Below are 12,897 nucleotides of genomic sequence, written 5' to 3' on the forward strand. Positions count from 1 at the left end.
CATTTGGCCTCTGGCCGGTCAAAATCGAACAGGCGGAGAGCCCCGCGTCGATCTAGGGTGGTGGTAGCCGCTGAGGTGGACGAATCTGAGCGGCGCATCGACAGTAGCAGCGGCCGGAACTGGGGCCTAGACGTGGATGGCGTTGCGGCGTGATAGCGAGCTAGCTAGGCAGCTAGGGAGGACCTACGCGATGCGGGGAAGCTAACATCAGCAAGCACGGGACTAATTGTCACTACAGCCTCATCCGCGTCAAGATCGAGAAGACCTCGATTTCGTCCAGAACGAAAAAGAGGGCAACGGGTCCGGAGCAAGCTCGGAGAGAGGGGGAAAGGAAGCCGGAGCTCACCGGGATCCTGTAGGTGAGCAAAATGGTCTCGGGAGAGGCCTGATGTCGCTAGATCCATCGACAGAGCTCGCTAGAGCCAAAGAGGAAGAAGAGGTCAGGGACGATGATGCGGAGGTGCCCGACATCTTGTGGTTCGACGGGGAGAAGGAGAGGACGCGTGCGGTGCTTCTAACGCAGTCCTTGGCGACGGGGAGGCCGAAAAGCGTGCGGGCGCCGGCGACAATGGCAACGATGGCGCGGGTTCGAGCATGGAATGGATCTAGGGTTCCAGGGGGTCAGAGCAACCTTGTAGCCGTCGGGGAACCGCGGGATGCATGTCATTGTGACAGCCGTGGCTCCTGGGTGCCATCGCCGCACCCACATCCCGTGTGGTGAACATAGGAGGACGATGTGGCGCTAGGTGGGCTGGGCGAGCAGTGTGGACTTTGGCCCAGTCCACAGTAGTCCTTGTTCTTTTTTCCTTTCTGATTCTTTTATTTTCGTTTTTCGTTTTTATTTGTTTCTGTCGTAATTTATTTTAGTAACAAAATTCATTTGCAAAATTATGGCACGAGGTCCATAATTCATCTTGCAATTTATGACATTGCCACCAAAAGTTTGGGGCCCATTTGGAAGTTTGGGATTTTTCATAATTCAAAAAGGTATTTAGTTAATTGTTTTTGCCTCTTTCATAATTATTTTTAGGAACCAAAATACTTCATAAAATGTGGTTTGATATTTTATAATTACCTCAGGAATATTTGAAACCCAAACATGATTTTAGTTTTAATGTTTGGCAAAACATTTAATCCACTTATTTTTTGGATTTTGAATTTCAAAAGGGAATTTAAAATGAGATATGATTCAAAGATTGATCAAGAACTATTTTTTAAAAGCATTTAGCTTAATCTTTGTCATCACTGTAGCTTAATTACAATGAACACTCTAGCTTAATCCAAGGGTGTCACTATTCTCCCCTACTAAAACAAATTCTCGTCCTGAGAATTAAGAGATAGAAGGAAAGAGCTTGGGGTATTCATCACAAATATAATCCTAGCGTTCCCAAGTGGCCTTATCTTTAGAAAGGTTTGAAGTCTGCACTTTGAAGAACTTGGTAACCTTTTGATGAGTCCAACATTGAGTTTGATTGAGAATGCGGACCGAGTGCTATTTATAAGAAAGTTCTTGTTGTAGCTCAAGCATATCATGATCCACTGCTCGGATAGGAACCTTGAAGCAGCGCCGGAGGTGTGACACATGGAAGACATCATGAACCTGAGAAAGGTTTGTCAATAGTTCCAATTGATATGCCACCTTTCCACGCCTCTCGAGAATAGCGAATGGACCAATATAGCGAGGAGCTAGCTTGCCCTTGATCCCAAAGCATTGTGCTCCCGTCATTGGTGTGACTCGAAGATAAGCCTTTTCGCCAGATTGATAGACCATATCTTGGTGATCACGGTCATACTGACTCTTCTGACGAGGCTGACCAGCCTTCAGATTCTCACGAATAACACAAACTTGATCTTCGACAGGTTGGATAATATACGGACCGAAGAGTGATTGTTCCCCAATTTATGACCAATTTAGAGGAGTTCGACCCTTTCGTTCGTACAACACTTCAAAGCGGGCCATCTTCAGACTAGCTTGATAGCTATTGTTATAGGAGAACTCGGCATACGGGAGAGATTCCTCCCATTTCTTGCCGACAGAAATGATCCAAGCTCGAAACACGTCTTTGAGAATTTGGTTGAGTCGTTCAACCTGTCCCTGGGATTGAGAATAAAAGGCGGTGCTAAAGGAAAGATGAGTTCCCATAGCTTTCTGGAAAATTTCCTAGAATCATGAAGTGAATAAGCTGCCATGGTCTGAGATAATCACAAATGGAATAGCATGGAGTGAAAAAATGTCGGGCTTATAAAGTTCTGCCAGCTGACTAGCAGTGATGGTTTCCTTGACGGACAGAAAATGTGCAACTTTGGATAATCGGTCAATGACAACAAGAATAACATCATTACCTTTCTACGATCAGGGAAAACCAGTGACAAAGTCCATTTCGACATGGTCTCATTTCCATTTAGGAATAGAGATAGGTTGCAGAGTTCCAGCAGGCCTTTGATGTGCTGTTTTGATTTGACGGCAAATGTCACATTCTGCAACATAGCATGCAATGTCTCGTTTCATGTTTGACCACCAGAATGTTTGATGGATGTCTTGGTACATCTTAGTACTACCTGGATGAATAGATAGAGGTGTATCATGAGTTTCTTCCATCACCCTCTCAGTCATATTCAAGTTTTCCCTCTGACTTGGCACGAATAGGCGACCCTTGAAGTAGAAGGCGCCATCATCAGCAACACTGAAGCAAGAGGGTTTACCTTCTGCAAGATAGCCATTAATTTTTCTACTTCATCGTCACAGTGTTGAATAGTTTTGATGTCGGCCATGAGATTTCGTTCAGCAACTAGGTTATTTAGGGAACCCTCGTTAACAACACGGAGGTTCATCTTGTAGAACTCTTTAGGAGGGGGAGCAAGATAACCGTGAGGAACAATATGGAGGTTGAGCTTAATGAATTCTTCTTGAAGACGGACCTGAACCTTATGAACCTGGAGGTTGTTGCAGTATGACTTGCAGCTGAAGGCATCAACCATTAAATTAGCTTTGCCAGGTGTATAAGAAATTCCCAAGTTGAATTCTGCTATGCTCTCCGTCCATATTTATTGACGGAGGTTCAGATCCGGCTAAGTAAACTTGTACTTCAGACTTTGGTGATCCGTATAGATCTCATAATGATTAGTGAGAAGGTAATGTCATCAAAGAAATAACAAATACACAACCGCAACAAGTTCAAGGTCATGAACTGGATAGTTCTCTTGATGAGCACGCAACTCTCATGAGCCATAGGCAATCACTATGCGCTCTTGCATTAGGACATAGCACAATCCTTGACGAGAAGTGTCACAATAAATTACGAAGTCCTTGCGAGTATTTGGAGCAACAAGCACTAGAGCAGATGTTAGTTTGTCTTTGAGTGTCTGGACTCCTTCCTGACATTTATATGTCCACTCATACTTAACACCTTTATGAAGCAAATTGGTCAAGCGCCTGGCAATCTTGGAGAAGTTCTCGACAAAATGATAGCAATACCTAGCGAGTACAACAAAACTCCTAACTTGCTTGACATTCTTTGGGGGAGTACGGTCAAGAATAGCATCAAATCATTCAGGGTTGTACCATCCTTTGAGATCACATGACCAAGGTAGGTCAATTCATCTAACCAGAATTCACATTTGGAATACTTGGCATAAAACTAATGCTCCCTAAGTTTTTCCAGTATAAGAGGAAGATGTTCAACATGTTCTTCTTTATTCTTGGAGTATACGAGGATATCATCCAGATAAACCACGATGAATTTGTTGAGGTAGTCCATGAAGATATAATTCATCAACCGAGAGAAGGTTGCCGGGGCATTGGTTAAGCCGAAGGACATGGCGGTGTACTCGTATGAACCATATCGAGAAACAAAGGTGGTTTTTGGGCTATCCTATTCGCGAACACGGATCTCGTGGTACCCAACCTCAAGTCGAGCTTAGAGAATACTAAGGACCAACAAGTTGATCATACAGATCATTTATCCGAGGGAGAGGATGCTTGTTCTGAATAGTTGCCTCATCGATAGGACGGTAATCTTGCACCAAATGATTTGTTCCATCCTTCTTATTAACAAAGAGAGAAGGTGCTTCCCTAGCACAGGAACTTGCACGAATGAAACCACAACAAAGAGATTTGTCGGTTTCTTCCTTAAGTTCAAGGAGTTCATGCGGTGGTATTTTGTAGGGTTGCTTGGCGATAGGTGTGGTGCCTGGTACTAAGTCGATGACAAACTCGACACCTCTCACATGGGGAATTGCTGGAAGTTCTTTTGGAAAGACATCCGGAAAGTCATGGACAACTGCAATGCTTTCGATCTACTCTAGAAGTGACACATTTAATTCATTCTAGTCATATAGCGAGACTTCAGCATCGCGAACAAGATGAGCATGGTAGCTTACTATCTCATTTGAAGGTTGCATGAGGTGGACGGTTTTAGTGGCACAAACGGTTGAAGCCGTATGAGCTTTCCACCAGTCCATTCCCATAATGAGGTTAATATTGGAAGCCTTCACCATTATGGGAGTGGCTCGGAATTCAAACCCTTCAAATTCAACAGGGACATTGGGGCTAACGATTGAGGTTTGACATTGGACCGCAAGGGTGTTTACCACTATTGGAACATTCATTTCTTCACATTTAATGTCATGCATGTATGCAAAATTTTCTGATGGAAAAGAATGCAATGCTCCTATATCGAACAATACAGAAGCTAGTACTGAGTTAACAAGAAGTGTACCCATCAAAGTAGCGGGCAGGTCTTGAGCTTGACTCGGTTCAACATTGTTAGCCTGGCCACTACCATAAGAAGGCCTAGCATTGCTGTTGCGGTTTTGATTGTTACCACTGCTAGTTGATGGTAGTGCAAGCTCATTCTGGTGCTGCATGCAATCTCTCGCATGGTGACCTGGACATCCACACTTGAAGCACAACCCATCCTCGGGACGGGGATGAGGAACTCTGGATGGTGGAGGTGGGAGCCTCGTTTGCCTAGGTGGTGGAGGAGGCAGACGAGGTGTAGCATAAGACGGCCTTGAAGCAGGAGCAGGTGCATGGTACATGTTGTGGGGAATTTAGATTTTTCACTTATGTGCAGATGATCCTGAAGATGAGACCATGTCAAGGTTGCGCTTGCTGCCATCCTTGTAGTTCTGCAAACTAGTTTCAACCTGGACGACCTTGTTCACCAAGGTGGCAAAATCAGGATAGTCGTGACAAGGAGTGTGAGCTTGATCGAGAGGCTGGGTTGAGCTACGGTAAATTGCAGGGCTGAGACGACAGAAGTCCGTAGTGTGACGCCTTGCTGCTGGTTCACGTTCGGATGTGGGAACTGGTCCATGAGACCTTCCATGAACTGACGGTTCAACTCAAACTGTTGGATCACCCTAGCCATATATTCAGGGCGTGGTGGATTGGTGGCACCACGACCACGACCAGCTAGTCTAACCATCTTCCTAAAATTTAACATGGATAGTTTAGCATCGCGTAATTGCAGGGGTATGTAACCATTCATGAAGCAACAAGCATAACGTAAGGGAAATGTTATAGATGCTTCATAGTAGCCAAGTTCGACACACAGATCCATACATAAGTTCGATTACAAACCACGGTTACAAGTTTGAAATTTGATAATAACCTAGACCAACTAGGCGACACATAGGCATGCGGTGCAGCGATGCAACAACATGACACATCGATAATGTTACATCAACATCGGGGACTACCACTGAAACCAGGTAACTGACAATGACCCTGAACGGCAAACAGGGGGCAGAATTATGCATCCCATGAAGACTCTGATGCAGATACTGGTCACTAACGGGGAGCCGAGGTACAGTGAAGGAGTACGACCTCCAACATTACGCCACTCAAGACCTGGTGGTAGCTCTGTCCCGTGCGGGTAAAGGATGTACTCAAGATGTATCCTCGCGCTGACTGCTGGTAGCAACTGTGTCATCACGTCGTAAAGATTAGTACGGGTCGCATATAACTCAATAGTCATAGCTTGGACAACTCGACCCAGTGCCTCAATGTACCATACTAGAACCTATGGGTCATAGCGACGACTCATGTAGGGGGTACACACAATGGTCTAGGATCGGTTGTTACGCTGCCGCACGTAAGGGGTGTAGGAAGTGATGTGAGATCCAGTCTCATCCCTAGCGGGGGCATACATGATGTATCTGAATCGAGTCTCCTCCAAGCGAGGGTACTCTCCACGATGGCGGGTGATAGCAGTATATGCAACATCATGGACTGCCATATCAACAGTCACCCAACACCGCAAAAGGTGTGCAACTCACTAATGGTCATGTTGTGTTGATCGAAGATATGAACCACTACGTGGTAGTGCTCCTGGTTGAACTCGTGGTAGTCCTTGTAAATCATGTACTCAGGGGTACTAGCGATATCCCATCCTGGTAAAGAGGTCAACCAGAATTGTCAGGAACCCAGTCACATCGACAACCATAGTCAGGCGTACAAGCTGTCTCGAGGGACACATCTCAAACAAGGAAGGTTCAAAGATTTCAAAAGACACTGTGTGCAACATACCTTCAAAAGAATAGCAGTAGATAATCCAGCTCTCCGGGTTGATGCGATCACGAGAACCTAATGTTAGAGTTAGCAAAATCTTTAACCTGAAAGAGAAGAGAGATCAGAACCTAGAGAATAGAAGAGGAGTAAAAGATCCTAATGCCACCGATTGATATGGGGGCTCGTAAGCCACACAACAATGTTAGTAAAAGTTTTTCAAGTAGTAGACTCAATTTCGGCCAAGGATTTTGGAAAGGGGGATACCAACTTGTGACCCCCAACTTAATATTACACTAATCATACATGAAAATGCATATCGTCAAGATTAGGGACTCACGGGAAGATATAACAACACAACTCTAGACAGAAATTAAAGTCATACAAGCTTCATATTACAATATAGGGGCCCCGAGGGCTCGAATACATAAGCTCAGATACACACGAGTCAGCGGAAGCAAATAATATCTGAGTACATATATAGAAAACAAGATTTGCCTTAATAATGCTAGCACAAACATAACATAGATCAAACAGGCGAGGCATCCTGCCTGGGAACCTCCTAACTACTCGTGGTTGTGAGCGGCCTCCACTCAGTAGTAGGCTCCGTCGGAGGGAGTAGTCGTCGGTGGGATCCACCATCCCCTTGGCTCCCTCATCTAGTCGGGGTAATTGTATCAAGAGGAAAAGGGGGAGCAAAGCAACGACGAGTACTGATCCAAAGTACTCACAAGACTGCCATTAGAATTGTGCTAAGTATGCATTAGTATCAAAGGAATGGGGCTATATCATTGGATTGAGTGCAGAAATGCTAGAATAGAGAGAAGGTCTAGCCCTATCAAAGACTAGCATATTTAGTGTATTGCTGCATTAGAAAAGTACAGATTAGTAACACACATGTTGTCATATTGTTGTAGCAAATTAATTAAGTCACTCCGAGAGATCTATACTTGACTCCCTACAAAAAATCAATCTCGGAGTCAATCATTCAAGTTGAGTCATAGTTTTATTTGTATTAGATCAGGATACAACTCCAAGTCATCCTGTTACCGTCGACACGCCTAGTCGAATAGTTAATTCATCCCTGCAGGAGTGCACCATATTTCCCAACACGCTCGATCAACTCCTGCCGGACACACTTTCCTGGGTCATGCCCGACCTTAGAAGATCAACATGTCGTAGCCCTACCTAGGCTCAATAGAGAGGTCGACGTGTCGGTCTAAATCCTAAGCACGTAAGGGTGTTGGTCCCATCAACCTTTGCACTCCTTCATATTGAGTGGGCGGCCGACATCAGTCCTAACACCTCTTATACATGATCAAATCTTACGCGGACCACTCGGGTTCCCGCAAGTCCAATGATGACGTCCGAAGAGATTTGATTAATACAACGATGCTGAGTGCCCATAACTATCCCCGCGTGAAGGTCAAAAAAGGTCAATCGACCAACTAAGATCAAATGCCCAACCCATTAATGTTTTGTTAACTACAGTGACAATCAATGATCCATGATATGTGGTCCCATCACCCAGTCTCGAGGATGTGTGGCAATGGCCAAGAGTTCCGGGCCACGCCTCATCACAATAACACGAGAATCCACCCGCACCAAACATCTCATCATGTTCCAGAAGTAAAGTGAATGTAACCATGTGTCTATAACCACAAAGACCAGGGCTAGTAGACGGCAAAGGGAGACATGTGGTAGCTGATGGCACACGGGCTAGCATTGGCACGGCGCTGGAAGACGACAAAGACCCGAGCAAGCAGATGACAAAGGAAGACACATGACATGTCACATCAAAGCCTATCTTTATCCACCTAACGTGGCTGACAACTATGCTTTGATGTCTAGCCCCTTTGCCGCCTGCTGCTCTATAAGATCGGCGACAAAGATTTTTTCCATCCGCTGCGCCATTGCAGATGGCAAAGAATTTTTTTACTATGATGTCCAGTGCCGAAAGTGGGGGCGGCAGCAAGCTAACGACAAAGGTCTTTTCCGTCCGCGACCTGGTCCTTTGCCGTCTGCTGTGGCAGACGGCAAAGAAACTGATTCATGTAGTGTTTCAAAATTGCTACTATGAAAAATATGTCACATCCCTAACCCTTAAGCAAGATAGCATTGTGCTCATGTCTTCTTTGCATTTGCATCTAAGAAGTTTCAACAAAAACAACAAAGTGGCAAAGGAAATACTCAAAACCCTAGCCACCATTTTAATTAAAGGAAATCTCAAACTAGTTCAAAATCAATGAATCCAAAATGGCCTGAAGAAATGTTCAAACTTTCAGATAAATCATGAAAGTAAATGAGCATTGGAGAAAACTATTTTCTTGACACTTTAAGCATTTTAAATAAATGCAAAAGCCACTGGTTTCAAACTTTAAAATTTGAAATCAGAATCTATAAATTTCCAAAAATGTTGAAAACCTTGGAAATGAGTGGGGATATTATAACAAATATTTCAGGAGGTCTAAAATAGTTTTTACTTTTTGTTTTGGAGCTGAAATAATTAGCAAAACACTAGTTAGCAAAACAGAAAACAACAAAACAGAAAAAAATGGGAAACCTTACCTGTCGCCTATGCCTGGCCCGGCCGATCTCCCCGCTCGTCCCCTCCCTCGCGCCAGTAGGCAGCAGGAGGTGGCCGTCGCCCCCTCCGGTGCGGCCACGCACCTGCGTGCCTGCCTGGCCGCCGCCTCGCGCTGGCGACGACGGGGATAAGCTCCCCAGAGCCTCCCCTATCCATTCCCCGCCTCGGTTCTCCTCCTCCTCCCGGATCTCCTCCTCCTCCTTGCTGCCGCCATTAGAGCCGAGCTCGAGCTCGAGCTGCCCGTGCCCCTGGCCATAGGTTTCCCTCCCAGAACACGCCATTAGCTCCGCCTCGTCGCCCTGGTCATCTCTGCAGAAGCCGAAGCTTCCTCGAGCCCTGCAACGCCCGCAACGCCGTCGTCTTCCACCTCCGGCCGCCGGACCTCTCCCGTCGATTCGTCGCCCCAAGGCCTTCCCCGAGCCGTCTAAGCTCTGCTCTGCACTCCCTGTGAGCATGCGGTCGTTTCCCCTAAGTTTTCCCCGTCGGTCCCCTCCTCTAGCCCTAGTTCCACCGGAGCCCGACGAGGACCGCCACTGCCGCTCGTCGCCGGTAGCCCTCCGATGACCAGCTCGTCCTTCCGAGGGCACCAGCAGCTCCAGGACGACGCGTAGATGCCGTAGCAGCTAAGAACCGAGCATAGATCCCTCTGATTCAAAGACCCCGATGACGCCCGAGCTTCGGCCGCCGCTCCGGCTCGTTGCCAACGCCTCTTCCGGCGACCCTAGCCTCCCAGTTGGTCCTGCCAGATCGGCCACTTCGCGAGCATGCAGTAGCTGCCAACCGCGTGAGTTTTGGTGCTGTGCAGCGCCGTCTAGGTCGCCTCCGGCGAGCCCTCCGCCGCGGGTCTGGTCGCCGGCGACCACCCTCCGGTGGGCATCGACGTGGCCGACCATTAGGGCGTAACCGCCCTCCCCTCAGTCGCTGCCAGAGGGGCCCACGCCTGGTCAAACCCCAATTAGGGGCTGGTCAGCGCGGGATTAGTCCCAGAGAGGCTGACCAATGGGGCCCCCCTGTCAGGTTTTACCTGAACAGGTCGGCTGACCTGCTGACGTCAGCCTGATACAATAAATAGAATTTCCAATATAAAACTAATTCAGGAAATTGCTAAAAATTGTAAAAATCATAGAAATTAATCTGTAACTCCAATGAAAATAATTTATATATGAAAAAGTATGAGAAAAATTCAAGGATTCTGATTATGCTATTTTCAACTATGTTTGAAAAAGTTATAGAACCCTAAATTCTGGAATAAGGAATAATTCAATTCTTATAATCACTTTATAAATGAAATTTGCAAAAATATTCAAATTCCATTATATATGCAATGATCACACACTGCCCTAATTACAAATCAGTATCATAACATGACATTCATGCATGTTAACACCAAGTTGATCTGAGCATCAGGTCGAATCAATTAAACCGGTATCCGAGAATACCCCATTTGAATTGCTATTCGAATGTGATTCAAATCAACTCTAAACCTATTACATGTTGAAAATAATAACTTATCACCTTGCATTCTCATGCCATGCTCATGCATCATTTTGAGTGCATATGATTGTTATTGAATGTTGCCATTCTTTTCGGTAGGCTCCGCACCCCTGGATTCCACCGAATATCCGTCTGACGGATATCGTTCCTCCTCTGAGCAACAAGGCAAGCAACCCCTTTGATCATTCCGATAACTCCTATGTTCTTGCTCTTGCACCTATTTATTGCATTAGGATCAAATGCTTCAACTGCTTTTGCCACGATAGTGGACCCACTTCCTTTGCATGACTTAACCTTGTCACAGTAAATAGCCGAACCTTGCAACCTAGCATACCTGGTAGTTGCTTGAGCTATGATGTGCCTTATCCTGCTATGCATGCTATGCTTAGAGTTGTGTATGGTCTGTCATCTGGGAGATGAACAGAAATGTGGAATGTGTTCGGTGAGCAAAGGTTGTGTGTTGAACTTGATTTGGTAAAGGTACCGGTGAAAGGCTGTGTAGGAGTACATGGCGGGTTGTTTCATTGGACCGTCCTTAGGAACCGAGTTCCGTGTATGTAATCCAAGACTAGATACTACCACATGCTGGGCCCTGAAATATGACCCCGCTCGGCCTATTAATCGCGTAGTACTCGGTCCAGGAGTTGCAAGTAGTTTCTGGTGTTTATAGTAATGCTGGAGGCCGTGCATGGTGCTGACCTGAGAGGTGGACCGTGATGCGGTAGGCAGTGGCACGGTGTACCAAGTGGCACCCGGATGGTGGGCTTGGGAACCCTGCGCACATCGTTTGAGGCCGTGGCGGAAACCTCGGCCGGACTTCCGTACGGGTTACTCTCAGATAGGCGATAAACCTGGACTAGGTACTAGTGTGGTTAACGGTCGTGGCCGACTCCCTCGCTGGGCTTCCGCTTGAAGGTTGCCGAGGTGCATGACGTGCACATGGCGATAAGTGGCGAGAGCGTGTGTGACTAAGTACACCCCTGCAGGGTTATGATCTATTCGAATAGCCGCGTCCGCGGATATGGACTACTTGGAGACATATGTTGTTCATAGATAACTTCAATGGCTACTCATAAAATTGTCAAGATAAGTGTGAGTGTCGTGGACGGCATTTCCGTATGGAGACGGAATGATTCCACGATGGTGTATTGTTGTGGTGTTAGTGGACTCGTGTGCGAGAAATCAAGTTGTCAAAACTAATTTAAAAATGCAAGTTGTCTAGCCACGAGTCAAATGCTGGCTTTCCGCCTGAAACCCCACAATACCTTTTGATACCTTGCATGAGTAGTTAGTTCTCCTAAAGTCTTGCTGAGTACCTTCGTACTCATGTTTGCTTAATAAATGTTGCAGAGGTTGCTAATGACCCTAATGGAGGGTTCTTCGTAGACATCGACGACGACGAGTAGCTGGTGTCCCAGCTATGATCTGGCCCTACGTCGGCTCTGTAGTATAGTCAGGCCATGTGCCTTCTAGTTGCCTGTCTGTACCCAGACAGTTTATAACTCTTCCGCTGGCTTGTATTTGTATGACTGCTATTATGGGTCGAGAGACCTTAATGTGTAATATTACGTGTGTGGCTCTTCCGAGCCTCTTAAATAAAGGTTGTATGTTTATGGTTATGTTGTGATGCCATCGATGTATCTATACATATCGGTATGCCATGCGTACGTGTGTCTTACTAGATATGTATGGGGTTCGAATACCTAGTCGTGAACTTTAGTGGCACTCCTTACAAGGAAATGCCCCTTTGTGATCCAACGAGCCTTGGTAGTCCGCTACTGCTCCGGACACATTGATTGACCGGCATGTGTCCTTCTTAGCTGTTGTGTCTGTCCTCTTTGGGGAAATGTCACGCGACGTAATGGAGTCTTTGTAGCTTGCTACGACTCGACTACGTTCGCTGATGACCGAAACCTGCTTTGTTGGGTCATGTATGCCTGTTCTTGTGCGGAACTGCCACTTTGGTTTATGACTAGACATGTCGATCCGGGTTCTTTGACATTGGATTGCTAGCGACACCTATCGCATACGTGAGTCAAAAGACGCAAACGGTCCCGGCTAAGGTAAGGCTGCAGCCGTGGAGTTAACCGTGCGTGAGACCACAAAGAGATGCGATGTGTTACAGGCTGGATTCCTATGGCTTAGGATCGGGGTCCCGACAAAATATGAAAGATACTCGAACCAAGATCATCCCCTCTCGCATGAGAGGAGGTAAGGAACTGCCATCTAGCTCTACTTTTGATTCACCTACTATTTTGAAGCATCTTATTACACCACCGCCTATTGCTTGTTCAAACATATCACA

Source organism: Hordeum vulgare, chromosome 6H, assembly GCF_904849725.1.
Source record: "Hordeum vulgare subsp. vulgare chromosome 6H, MorexV3_pseudomolecules_assembly, whole genome shotgun sequence".
NCBI lineage: Eukaryota > Viridiplantae > Streptophyta > Magnoliopsida > Poales > Poaceae > Hordeum > Hordeum vulgare.